Source organism: Aegilops tauschii, chromosome 1 (assembly GCF_002575655.3).
Source record: "Aegilops tauschii subsp. strangulata cultivar AL8/78 chromosome 1, Aet v6.0, whole genome shotgun sequence".
In the NCBI taxonomy this organism is placed as follows: domain Eukaryota; kingdom Viridiplantae; phylum Streptophyta; class Magnoliopsida; order Poales; family Poaceae; genus Aegilops; species Aegilops tauschii.
The window spans coordinates 92348695-92359626 of NC_053035.3; positions in this window are offsets into that span (position 1 = coordinate 92348695).

A 10932-nucleotide genomic window follows, 5' to 3' on the forward strand; every position below is an offset into this window, starting at 1 on the left:
GGTAGGTGACAATGTGGGACGAAGAGATAAGTGAGGGGGCCCACATGGGGACCACAACCCACCAGGGCGCACCTGGGAGCTCTGGCGCGCCCAGGTGGGTTGTGCCCACCTGGTGCACCTCCCTCTGGTAATTTTTGCACCAAAAATTCTTAAATATTCAGAAAAAATCATATAAAATTTTCAGGGCATTCTGAGAACTTTTATTTTTGGGTCATTTTTTATTGCACTGGAAATTCAGAAAACAGACAAAATATGGAATTTTATTTTATTTAACTAATAAAAATAGAGAATAAAAAGTAGGGACAGAAGGTAGTGCTTACTAAATTCATCAACTTCACAATGTTCAAAAATGATCCATTAATAAGGTTGATCAGGTCTTATTAACAACCACTTTCGATTAGCATGAAACCGAAGAATTTTTGTAAATCACTAAGTTACCTCAATGGGGATATGCATTTCCCCAACAATAAGTATTTTATATTTCTTTTTGACAGTAGGTAGAGGTATTTGAAAACTTCCAATAGTGATTGTCGGAGATTTTCAATAACATTAATACCATTCACTTGGAATTGTTTCTTGGGAAAGTGCACCGTATGCTCATTACTATTGATATGAAAAGTGACCTTGCTTTTATTGCAATCAATAACAGCCCCTGCAGTATTCAAGAAGGGCCTACCAAGGATAATCGACATGTTGTCGTCCTCGAGCATCTCATGTATAACAAAGTCAGTCAAAATAGTAACATTAGAAACAACAACGGGCACATCCTCACATATACCATAGGTATGGCAGTTGATTTTTCAGCCATTTGCAAAGATATTTTAGTAGGTGTGAGTTTATTCAAGTCAAGTCTTTTATATAAAGAGAAAGGCATAACACTAACACCAGCTCCTAAATCACACAAAGCAGTTTTCACATAATTCTTTTTGATGGAGCAAGGTATAGTTGGTATTCCCGGATCTCCAAGTTTTTTAGGTACTCCATCTTTAAAAGTGTAATTAGCAAGCATAGGGAGATTTCAGCTTCCGGTATTTTTCTCTTATTTGTGATGATGTCTTTCATATACTTTGCATAAGGAGGCATTTTCAAGATATCAGTAAAGTGAGTACGCAAAAAGACTGGCCTCAGCATTTCAGCAAAGTGTTCAAATCACTACTACAGGATGCTGCTAACGCGACACTACGATGAGAGACCCTTCGACGAAACTGTATGCGATGCAATAATCGCAAATGTTGGTGTAAAAGAACCGTCAAAAAAGATGCAAAACGTTTGTGATGGCGGAGCCATCAAACACGGTTCAGATTTTAGTTGCGTGTGCGATCCAGGGCATACGTTTCAGTCCAATTAACTATTTGCGATGAGGCGGAACAAAAGAAACGGGCAGCCTGATGAATACGTGTGTGATATAGAGCATATGATTCACTCAGATGACCTGTTTGTGATTAGGCAACACAAAAGAAACGATCAGCTAGATCAAGGTGTGTGTGATTGAGGGCATACGCTTCAGAAGGACAGAAAAAGTACCACAGCATGTTGGTGTCATGTCATGAAACCATGCCAAGTTTCATGATTTTCAGGCGTGTTTTGGAATTACAGGAATTAAAAAACCAAGTTTCTCAATCTTTCAGGCCGAGCCACAACGCCCAGGTGTTTGAATTTCACTCTCATCTCTTTCATGGGACCTAGAAATTCACCCAAGGACACACATGTGATTTTTCAAACAACTTTGGTGCACTGCAGCCTGTGCTTGTAGTTCAAATTTGAATTATGCACATTACATGCCCACAAACTCAATTAATGTATAAAAAAGGCCAAACGAACCCGGAATAATTTCAAAATTTAGCACGATACTTCTATTTGGTCTAATCTGGCTGTGTAAAAAATTAAGGCGGGAGAAGGCAGTGTACATATGTCGTTTCGCACACGGAGGTGACACGTTCCCTCTCGAAACCACGAGCCTTCTTGAGGGAAGCTCCGGTTTGCAAGAAGTTTACACCAAAGCTTGTCCCAATTCGGCCAAAAAATTACCGCAACATGTTGGTGCCATGTCATGACACCATGCCAAGTTTCATGATTTTCACACGTGTTTTCAAATTACAGAAATTAATAAACCAAGTTTCTCAATCTTTCCGGCCGAGCCACGACGCCTAGATGTTTTCATTTCACTCCCATCTCTTGCATGGGACCTAGAAATTCACCCAAGGGCACACATGTGATTTTTCAAACAACTTTGATGCACTGGAGCCTATGCTTGTAGTTTAAATTTGAATTATGCACATTAAATGTCCAGAAGCTCAATTAATGTATAAAAAAGGCAAAATGAACCCGGAATAATTCCCAAATTTAGCACGGTACTTCTATTTGGCCTAATCTACCCGTGTAAAAAAATTAAGGCAGGAGAAAGAAGTGTCCGTATGTTGTTCCGCACACGGAGGTGACACGTTTCCTCTCGGAACCACGAACCTTCTTGAGGGAAGCTCCGGTTTGCAAGAAGCTTACACCAAAGCTTGTCCCAATTCGGCCAAAAAAATTACCGCAGCATGTTGGTGCCATGTCATGACACCATGCCAAGTTTCATGATTTCAGGCGTGTTTTGGATTTACAGGAATTAAAAAATCAAGTATCTCAATCTTTCCGGCCGAGCCACGACGCCCAGATGTTTTAATTTCACTCCCATCTCTTGCATGGGACCTAGAAATTCACCCAAGGACACACATGTGATTTTTCAAACAACTTTGATGCACTGGAGCATGTGCTTGTAGTTCAAATTTGAATTATGCACATTAAAAATACGCAGAAACTCAATTAATGTATAAAAAGGCCAAACGAACCCGAAATAATTTCAAAATTTAGCACAGTACTTCTATTTGGTCTAATCTGAGTGTGTAAAAAAATTAAGGCGGGGGAAGGCAGTGTACGTATGTCGTTTCGCACACGGAGGTGACACGTTCCCTCTCGGAACCACGAGCCTTCTTGAGGGAAGCTCCGGTTTGCAAGAAGTTTACACCAAAGCTTGTCCCAATTCGGCCAAAAAAATTACCGCATCATGTTGGTGCCATGTCATGACACCATGCCAAGTTTCATGATTTTCAGGTATGTTTTGGATTTACAGGAATTAAAAAACCAAGTTTCTCAATCTTTTCGGCCGAGTCACGATGCCCAGATGTTTGAATTTCACTCCCATATCTTGCATGGGACCTAGAAATTCACCCAAGGACACCCATGTGATTTTTCAAACAATTTTGATGCACTGGAGCATGTGCTTGTAGTTCAAATTTGAATTATGCACATTAAATGAGCAGAAACTCAATTAATGTATAAAAAAGGCTAAACGAACCTGGAATAATTTCAAAATTTAGCACGGTACTTCTATTTGGTCTAATCTGCCTGTGTAAATAAAATTAAGGCGGGAGAAAATAGTGTACGTATGTCGTTTCGCACACGGAGGTGACACGTTCCCTCTCGGAACCACGAGCCTTCTTAAGGGAAGCTCCAGTTTGCAAGAAGTTTACACCAAAGCTTGTCCCAATTCGGCCAAAAAAAATACCGCAGCATGTTGGTGCCATGTCATGACACCATGCCAAGTTTCATGATTTCAGGCGTGTTTTGGATTTACAGGAATTAAAAAATCAAGTATCTCAATCTTTCCGGCCGAGCCACGACGCCCAGATGTTTTAATTTCACTCCCATCTCTTGCATGGGACCTAGAAATTCACCCAAGGACACACATGTGATTTTTTAAACAACTTTGTTGCACTCGAGCCTGTGCTTGTAGTTCAAATCTGAATTATGCACATTAAATATGCAGAAACTCAATTAATGTATAAAAAAGGCAAAACGAACCCGGAATAATTCCCAAATTTAGCACAGTACTTCTATTTGGTCTAATCTACCTGTGTAAAAAAATTAAGGCGGGAGAAAGCAGTGTACGTATGTCGTTTCGCACACAGAGGTGACACGTTTCCTCTCGGAACAACGAGTCTTCTTGAGGGAAGCTCCGGTTTGCAAGAAGCTTACACCAAAGCTTGTCCCAATTCGGCCAAAAAAATACCGCAGCATGTTGGTGCCATGTCATGACACCATGCCAAGTTTCATGATTTTCAGGCGTGTTTTGGATTTACAAGAATTAAAAACCAAGTTTCTCAATCATTCCGGCCGAGCCACGACACCCAGATGATTGAATTTTATTCCCATTTCTTGCATGAGACCTATAAATTCACCCAAGGACACACATGTGATTTTTCAGCAAACTTTGGTGCATTGGAGCATGTGCTTGTAGTTCAAATTTTAATTATGCACATTAAATGCCCAGAAACTCAATTAATGCATAAAAATGCCAAACGAACCCTGATTAATTCCAAATTTAAACACGACACTCATGTACTAGTTGCATGTTCACTGTACGTAAATGTTCTAGCAATTCAAACACCAATCTTTCCCTCCGTAACACCATTTTGTCTTTCAAAATATAATGAAAAAATCAGGTATACCACAAACAGTTTACTAGAAAGAATCGTGTGGGATGTGATATAAAATATCTTGGCGCATCGTCTTGTCTGGCTTACGCAGGAAGCTTCGTCGTCTACAGTCCACGGCCCCCGCTTGAACCACACTTGCGCGCCAGTTTCTCGCGGCACCGAGCGAAATTTTTTTGCCACCGCGGAAATATCTATCTCCCCGCCCCCTCCCTCCTACCAAAAGCCACATTTCCACTGTTCCTCCTTGCTTTCCATGTTCAAACCTTCACTGCTGCTTACTGGCAGCTCAGCCTCCTGGCCGACGACCCTTCTTCTTGCAGCGCCGCCTCCTCGCCGGCAACCCTTCTTCTTGCAGCGCCGCCACCTCGCCGGCGACCCTTCTTCTTGCTGCGCGGCCTCCTCGCCACCGACCCTTCTTCTTGCTGCGCGGCCTCGTCGATATGATCAGGTAATCCACACCCCACCCACACCATCCTCCTCGTTTCCCGTCCCACATGCCCCGACCGACGGAGCGACACCTTCCACCGAAAACACTGCCCTCTCCTCCAATTAAGCACCGCCCACAGCCATGTTACATGCAGTATAACATGGAGCTGAGTAGCATGCGGCCGCACGCGCGAACGAGGTCGCTATGGCTGCCATGTGTGTCGACCGCCAGATCTTGGAGGAGAACCTCGTCTTCGAGGCCACCGTCGACACCGCCACGCGGTTGTCTACTTTAAAATACAGTTCGTGATGTTTTCTCGAGGCCACCGCTAGTGCCTTCTAGTGATTTGTTCTCTGTAATGTTAATATGCAATCTGATGTTCAGTTAATAGTTTGGTCCTCTGAAATGTAATGTTCAGTTAACACTTTGGTCCAACAATTGCTACATTTCGTAGTACTGTTCTCAAGCATTCTTTGTTTTGTTAATTGTCTTGTCTTCTAGTACATGTTTCTATTCTGCAATGTCGTGCTCAGTTAACTATTTTGGTTCATTTGGTCTGCTGTCCATTTAACTGTTTGGTTCAGTTTTGCAATTTGATTTTCATTTGCTGTGGGTACAATTTTGTATTGTTATGCATGTGACACCAATCGAATTTGGCTGCACTCAATACATATTCTACTGATAGTATGGCAACTCTCAATTAACCTGATCAAGATCTTCCTTATGTGTGTTGCAGGGAAACAATGGGAGACATTGCGGTTTACCATCGAGGTTTGTTCAAGCAGGGTCCTGTGGCTAATAGCACATTATTGTGCAGTTGCAGGAATCATTCTAATATTTAGGTTTCTAACAATTTGGTCTTGCATATGTAGGTCCCGCTGTCAGAGGCTTAGACCCACTGTTCGACCCATTTTGCATATGGGGAAATGAGATGTCCATGAATATCAGTCAAGTCAAGAAACTCAAAAAGATTGTTAGGATGAAGAAACTTGCGACGAATAACAGCAAGATCTTTGTTTGCATAATGAAGAAGACATCAGTCAACTATAGGATGGTACCAACTCTTTTACCTTGTTTTTACCCCTTGCGCCATCAAAATTTACGACAACAATTTATGCATAGCTTTGTTTTCAGTACTTTTCAAAGCAGTTCACCGATGATTACCTCTCAAACCACCTGCATGGTCAAGAGGCGAGGAAGGTATTCATTCAACACCCACGGTACAATATTGAAGTCTTGCTGAAGAGGACGAAGGTTGGGCGGGCAATTATCCATAGCCACTGGCCTAAAGTTGCAAGGACATTCAACATCACTGAAGGCTCAATATTTGCCTTCCGCTTCTACAGTTTCCAAGATGAGATTCATCTGTCTATTTACCGTGTATGATGCTACTTTCCAAAGCTTTTTGATCCTGCATGTGAAACTTGGTGCTGTTGTGTAATGGCGTAACTGAGTGCCGAAGCTAACTGATGTAATTCGATTATGAAATCCTGGTTGCTTTTATACGGATATGAAATATCTAGCGTGTTTTATAAGAAATATCAGTTTGATTAGTACATGGATTATCAATAATAGGCTAATTACCCTGCTTATTGGGGTTTTCTATTGCAGACGGTTACTCAGACAACACCGTGGGCGATGAACTGAAACAACCCGCATGGTTTCTAGAAAGTAGGCATGTTCGATCAACTAACAATCACACACGGCTTCCGGCAACGAACTGTTTGCGTTAGGCCACCTTGCACAAACGTTTCCACACAAAAAACTGTGTGTGATATACATACCTACGGAAATGTTTTTCTAGGATTCACCGTGTGGGATGTACATATCTACAGAAATGATTTACTGGGATTCACCATGTGGGATGTACATACCTACGGAAATGATTTTCTGGGATTCACCGTGTGGGATGTACATACCTACGGAAATGATTTTCTGGGATTCACCGTGTGGGATGTACAAACCTACGGAAATGATTGGGTTTCGATGCCTCGCCCGATCGCACACGGCCCCAGCCTGGGACCCAGGAGGGCCTATCCCCGACGATTTCTGGGTCGTGTGGGAAGGACACCCTATCGCACACACTCACTTGGCGACGGTTCCAAATGCCGTCGCGGAAAGGGGTTAAAAACCGTTTGTTTAGCACGTTGCTGTATCGGTGAATTCTTCATCATCATTCTTTTTAGTTGGCTTGGGTGGAAAAGGCATAGGTTTTTGAACCCACGGTTCTCTTTATTTACCGTGTTTTCTAGCAACAAAGTCTCTTTTATCATACCATTTATTCTTAGGTTGTGGGTTATCAAGATCAATAGGTGGTTCTATCTCAACATCATTATCTGGTTCTTTTTCATTATTTGGTTGAGAGTCCTCATGAACCTCATCATTATCTTTTCCATTCTCAGTAGGTGAGTGTTCATTACCAGATTGAGTTTCAGCATCAGAGATAGAAATTTCATTATCATTATCAGGAGGTTTCTCTATTTCAGGTTCACTAGAAGTATGCAAAGTCCTATCATTTTTCTTTTTCTTTTTCTTTTTAGAAGGACTAGGTGCACTAGTGTTAGCTCTTTGTGAATCTTGTTCAATTCTTTTTGGGTGTCCCTCAGGATAAAGTGGTTCCTGAGTCATTTTACCTCCTCTAGTTGCAACTCTAACATCAAAGTCATGCATGTTATTATTCATTTCATCAAGTAATTCTCTTTGTGATTTAGCAACTTGTTCTAGTTGAGTTTGAACCATAGAAGCATGTTTTGCAAGACCTCTAACATCATTTGATATTATAAATAACAAGTCTCTCAAGTGAGCAATCATATCAGAATTATATTTCAATTGTTTCATAACATTTGCATTGAAGTGATCTTGTTTTCTAATGTAGTTTTCAAACTCATAAAGGCATTGACTAGGATGCATATTTTGAGGATTATCATTTTCATTGAACTTCATAAGAGAATTTACCTCTACCACCTTAGGCAGTGATGGTGTATTAAGCCCATGTATTTCTTCAATAAGAGGTAAATTTTTAACATCCTCAGCTTTAATACCTTTTTCCTTCATTGGTTTCTTTGCCTCTTGCATATCTTCAGGACTGAGATATAATATACCCCTCTTCTTTTGAGTGGGTTTAGGCGGTGGTTCAGGAAGAGTCCAATCATCATAATTTTTCAATATGTTATTCAATAATTCTTCAGCTTGCCCAACAGTTTGTTCCCTGAAAACACAACCAGCACAACTATCTAGGAAGTCCCTAGAAGCATCAGTTAGTCCATTATAGAATATATAAAGTATTTCATTTTTCTTAAGAGGATGATCAGGCAAAGCATGAAGTAACTGGCAAAGCCTCCCCCAAGCTTGTGGGAGACTCCCTTCTTTAGTTTGCACAAAGTTAAATATTTCCTGTAAGGCAGCTTGTTTCATATGAGCAGGAACCCCAAGCTTGTGGGAGACTCCCTTCTTTAGTTTGCACAAAGTTAAATATTTCCTGTAAGGCAGCTTGTTTCATATGAGCAGGAAAATATTTTTCAGAGAAGTAATAAATCATATCCTAGGGACTATGCACACAACCAGGAGCAAGAGTATTGTACCAAGCTTTAGCATCACCCTTTAATGAGAAAGGAAATAATTTGAGAATAAAATAGTAGCGAGTCTTCTCATCATGAGTAAAAAGGGTGGCTATATCATTTAACTTAGTAAGATGTGCCACAACAATTTTAGTTTCATAACCATGGAAATGATCAGATTCAACCAAAGTAATTAACTCTGAGTTGACAGAGAATTCATAATCCTTATCATCAATAAAGATAGGTGAAGTAGCAAACTTAGGATCACATTTCATTCTAGCATTCAGAGATTTTTCTTTATACTTGTGTAATAATTTCTCCAGATCATCTCTATCATTGCAAGCAAGAATATCTCTAGTTGTTTATTCACTCATAACATAACCTTCCGGTACCTTAGGCAATTCATATCTAGGAAGGCTAGTTCTAGCAGGTGTTTCAGGAGATTCAGTTTCAAGCTCATCATCAGATTCAACAACATCATGTTGTATTACTCTAGCAATTTGTTTATCAACAAAATCACCAAGTGGCACATCATCATTATCAAGCAAGGTACTAGCATCATCATAAGCATCATTCATAGTAGAAGTAGCATCATCGATAACTTGCGACATATTAGAATTAATAGCATGTGGTGGTGTTGCAAGTTTACTCATAACAGAAGGTGAATCTAAAGCAGAACTGGATGGCAGTTTCTTACCTTCCCTCGTACTTGAGGGAAATATCTTAGGCTTTGGATCCTTCGGATTCTTCATAGTGATAATATGATAATAATCCCAAGTGACTCAACAAATATAGCTATGCTCCCCGGCAACGGCACCAGAAAAAGGTCTTGATAGCCCACAAGTATAGGGGATCGCAATAGTTTTCGAGGGTAAGTATTTAACCCAAATTTATAGATTCGACACAAGGGGAGCCAAAGTATATTTGAAGGTATTAGCAGCTGAGTTGTCAATTCAACCACACCTGGAGATTAATTATCTGCAGCAAAGTGATCAGTAGCAAAGTAGTTTGATAGTTTTGATAGTAGTGACAGCAGCAACGGTAACAGTAACAGTGATAGCAGTAATTTGTAGCAAGTGTAACAGTGATGATAGCAATAGTAACGCAGCAGAAACAACAAGGATAAATTTGTAGGCACTGGATCGGTGACTTGTTGGATGATATTCATCATGTGACAGTTATAACTTAGGGCGATACGGCACTAGCTCCAGTTCATCGATATAATGTAGGCATGTATTCCGTAAATAGTCATACGTGCTTTATTAAAAGAACTTGCATGTCATCTTTTGTCCTACCCTCCCGTGGCAGCGGGGTCCATATTGGAAACTAAGGGATATTAAGGCCTCCTTTTAATAGAGAACCGGAACAAAGCATTAACACATAATGAATACATGAACTCCTCAAAGTACGGTCATCACCGAGAGTGGGCCCGGTTGTTGTCACTCGGGGGTTGTCGGATCGTAACCGTACTAGGTGACTATAACTTGCAAGATCACATCTAAAATATGGATATAATGATGAATTCATAAACGGTTCAGATCTGAGTTCATGGCACCCGGGCCCAAAGTGACAAGCATTGAGCATAGCAAAGTCATAGCAACATCAATCTAAGAACATAGTGTATACTAGGGATCAGGCCCTAACAAAACTAACTCGATTACATGATGAATTTCATCCAACTCCTCACCGACCAGTGAGCCTACGAAGGAATTACTCACTCCCGGTGGGGAGCATCATGGAATTGGCGATGGAGATTGGTTGGTGATGACGAAGAACGAAGACCCCCCCTCTCCGGAGCCCCAAACGGACTCCAGATCTGCCCTCCCGAGGAAGAACAGGGCTTGGCGGCGGCTCCGTCTCGTGGATCGCGATAATTCTTTCTGGAAATATGTGATTTTATAGTATAGGGGGGTCATCAGCGGGGCGACCAGGTGGGTACAACCCACCTGGCGCGCCAGGAGAGGGGGCGCGCCCTGGTGGGTTGTGCCCAACCAGGGGCCCCTCTCTGGTGGGTCTTGGCTCCAAAAATCCTTATTTATTCCATAAAAAATCTTTGCAAAGTTTTGTTCCATTCCGAGAACTTTTATTTCTGCACAAAAACAACACCATATAGTTCTGCTGAAAACAGCGTCAGTCTGGGGTTAGTTTCATGCAAATCATGCAAATTAGAGTCCAAAACAAGAGGAAAAACATGAGAAAAAGTAGATACATTGGAGACGTATCACTTTTCCTAAACCAATTATTCTGAAACTGATTGTACTTTTGTTGCATCCTTTCTGGCCAAAGATTCCATTGACAAGTCTCCCCTTGGGGATCTCAAAAGGGAGGCATCGAGCGTATCAAGGCTTATAAAGAAATTAAAGACCGTGAAGATTGATAGGCTGGCTAATAGGGTGACGCACGGGATTGCTAAATTTAGTTTTGATAGCATGTTCGATGGTGTTTTATGTAATAGTGTTCCGCCCTGTGT